This window comes from Arachis duranensis, chromosome 4 (assembly GCF_000817695.3).
Source record: "Arachis duranensis cultivar V14167 chromosome 4, aradu.V14167.gnm2.J7QH, whole genome shotgun sequence".
Taxonomy (NCBI): Eukaryota; Viridiplantae; Streptophyta; class Magnoliopsida; order Fabales; family Fabaceae; genus Arachis; species Arachis duranensis.
Window position 1 is genome coordinate 9,635,109 of NC_029775.3, and position 3,870 is coordinate 9,638,978.

The window sequence follows — 3,870 nt, forward strand, 5'->3', positions numbered from 1 at the left end:
TCGCAGATGAGATAACAAGAAGCTAGGCATCAGAGTTGGATTCATCAGGGGTTCCATCGTCCTCCCCCTCATTGTCAGAAGTTGTGAGGGCAACCTCGATGTCCTCCACAAAGTCTCTCAGAATCCGAATCCTTCCCTTAGTCTTTTTGAGAGCATTCTCCTCCAAAACTTGATTCCTTTTGCGCTCAGCTCCATGGTGGAGAAGAAGGTCTGTCAGATTGAAGAATTCTTCAAGCACATGCTTCATAATGCATGTCGTGATCCTGACTGTAGTGGAGGTGGATGGGGGAATCAGAGGATCCTCATCAACAGAGGGAACATCAGTGCTGTCATCAGTTTGGCGACGCCTAGGAGCTGTTTTCTTTACTGCACCACCCCCTTTGATATATGAGTTACAATCTTTAGCAATTTCAGCCCCAAAATCAACATTGTAATATTGAAAAATTTTTGTAAGAAGCATGCCATAGGGTAAAGCATTTTTGGTACTGATACACGCATGCATGTGTCTCATAAGCAAGTAAGCAAAAGAAATAGGAGATTTTGAAAGCAATGCATACAAAACCAGTGTGTCACAAAATGAGACACGTTGAAAAGAACCACTCTGAGGCAAGATGACATGGTTTACAATCCTGTGCAGCTGGGCACGGACTGGACCAAGAGACTTATGAGTAGGAGTGTTACCTTCTAAGAGAGGGATATTGATGCAGACAGTGCTTAGGGCATCAAAATATGAGACATTGAGCGTATCGTCCCACTTACCAGAGGTGTAGACATCAGGGCCTCGGTCCTGGTAATCTAGGGCTTTGCCTAGGTGATATTTGTCAAGAATGATCACTTTGCCTTTAACAAAAGAGGCGATTCTCCCTTCTTTGTAGGACATGCTGCTATAGAACTGTTTTACCAAATCAGGGTAAACTTTCTCTTTGATGGACAGTATGGATGTCCAACCTTGATATGCAAACAATGGGGTAAAGTTCAGGCCTTTCCTATGGAGTTTGTCAAGATTGACAAGCTTCGGGGGACAGAGTTTACGCTCGTAAACATCTTTGCAGAAAAACAAATAGTTCATGAGAGATTGGAAACGGTGACGATCAAAAGACTCATGGAAAAAATCAGCATAGAAAGATTTGTAGGCAATGGGGTTTGACAGCTTAGGTTCAGACACAGAACGAAGAGGGAGGTCAATGACTGTACCGCGAGTATGGCGACTCTGAGTGTGGGTTGTCTCTTCGTCTTCTTGAAGAGGCCTCTTTCCTCTGGAAGAGCTGGGTTTGGATGAGTTCGGTTGAGAGTTGGTTGGAGGAGAAGGTGGAGAAGGACGAGGAGCAACGCCAGGTCGGCGAGTGGTGGTCTTAGTGCGGGCCATGTCAGGAGAAGGGTTTGGTGGTGGAGATGGTGAGAAATGAGTGGGGGAATGAGAGGGAGATGAGTGTGTGTGATCAGAACGGTGGGTGCCACTATGGGAGCCTCTGCGAGCAGCTCTTTTCTTTCAAGCCATTTTATAGAGCACGGGTTAAAGAAGATGAAGGAGTGGATATAGTAGTATGAATGGGTGCATGTAGTAGGGAGTTATTATAGGCTTGAGAAGTGCAAAGGTTGCACCTTGAAAAGATAAAAATCCAATCTTGGAAAACGTTTGAAAAGTTACAGCTGTAACCTTCGTACGTTTGAAAAGCAACCAAAAGATGGAATTTAATAAAAGGATGCAATTCAAAAATAATGAAGCCCTAATGCATGAAATGCAAATTAAAAAATTTAGACCAAAAAAAATTGAAGTAGGTTCAGAGGTCCAAAAAATTGAAGTTGAAATAAAGCCCAAAACATTTCGAAGGCCCACTTTTCATAAAAGCTTAAACAAAACTCTTTTAAAAAAATGAAAAGACCCCAAAGTTTTCATTAAAGAAAAAGCCCATAGTTCTGAAAACTGTTTCAGCACATGGTGTCCATCTTTCATCAAGGTCATATTAGAATCCATTAGCTCCATAATAACTTAGTGAAGTTTGCTCATCATCTGCCAAAAAAATCTCACCGCGATGTATGAGACAAAACACAAAAGATCTCATTATCAGAAAAATTAAGAAAATAGAGATGAATCAAGAATGCCCAATTCCGTTCGCAGCTTACAGAACCTCTCTTCTATCAATGGTTTGGTGAAAATATCTGCTAGCTGACCTTTAGAATTAACAAACTGAACATCCAAATTTCCATTTTGCACATGTTCTCTAATAGAATGAAAATGAACTTCAATGTGCTTTGTTCTTGAGTGCAAGACAGGATTTTTGAAAATGTTAATAGCACTCATGTTGTCACAAAATAATGGAATATTAGAGACATTCAGTTTATAATCAGCTAGTTGAGTTTTCAGCCATAATAATTGAGAGCAACAAGAAGAGGCTGCAATATACTCAGCTTCGGCTGTTGAAAGTGCCATAGTAGCTTGCTTCTTGCTAGACCAAACAATGAGGGATTTCCCAAGGAAGCAGCACATGCCACTTGTGCTTCTTCTATCAGTCCTATCCCCAGCAAAATCTGCATCACAGAAACCCACTAATTGAAAAGAATCAGTCTTAGAAAACCATAAACCATAGTTAGTGGTACCAAGCACATATCAGATGATTCTTTTGACAGCTGAGAGATGAGATTCCTTAGGCTTTGATTGAAACCGTGAGCAAACTCCAACACTTTGGATGATATCAGGCCTTGAGGAGGTTAGATACATCAAGGATCCAATCATCCCTCTATAGCGTGTCTCATCAACATCTCTACCATGTTCATCTTTATCGAGCTTGATGTTAGGATGCATGGTGGTTCCCATAGGCTTAGCACAGTCCAGCCCAAACTTCTTGACAAGTTCCTTGGCATATTTTTCTTGATGGATAAATATGCCTTCTGCAGTTTGCTTGATTTGCAAGCCTAGGAAGAAATTGAGTTCTCCCATCATGCTCATATCAAATTCATTGGTCATGAGCTTAGCAAAATCTGCACACAAATCCTCATTAGCCGAACCAAATATAATATCATCAACATAAACTTGCACAAGAATGAAATGATCGTGATAATTTCTAATAAATAAAGTGGTGTCAGTGGCTCCTCTTTGAAAGTTATTTTTCAACAAAAATGAGCTAAGCCTTTCATACCAAGCTCTAGGAGCTTGTCTTAAACCATATAAGGCTTTAGCTAGTTTGAAAACATGATTAGGAAAAGTTTTGTTTTCAAACCCAAGTGGTTGAGCTACATAAACCTCTCTATCTATTATGCCATTGAGGAAAGCACACTTTACGTCCATTTGGAACAGCTTGAAGCCACAATGAGCAGCATATGCAAGGAGCAATCTGATGGCTTCCATTCTAGCTACAGGTGCAAAGGATTCATCGAAATCAATCCCTTCCTCTTGATCATATCCTTGAGCGACCAATCTTGCTTTGTTTTGGACTATGGAGCCATCTTCACCCAGCTTGTTTCTGAAAATCCATTTGGTGCCGGTGACTTTCTTTCCATGTGGATTAGGCACCAATGACCAGACCTGATTCTTCTCAAATTGCAACAATACCTCCTTCATGGCCAGCACCCAAGATGGATCAGCAAGAGCTTCTTGGATGTTTTGAGGTTCAATCTTTGATAAAAGAGCAATGTTGTTAGATTCGGCTCTTTTCAAAGATGACCTTGTTGAAATACTTTTGGAGGGATCACCAATTATGAATTTCTCAGGATAATTTTTCAGAAACCTCCATTCTATTGGTCTTCTTGATTGGTTTGAGGATTCAGGTTCCTCTTGATCAACAATGACCTCTGCATCAGTATTTTCTGCAGTAACAGGAGATAATTTCAAATTGTCTCCTGCAAAATCAGAATTTTCGTTACTGGCAGGTG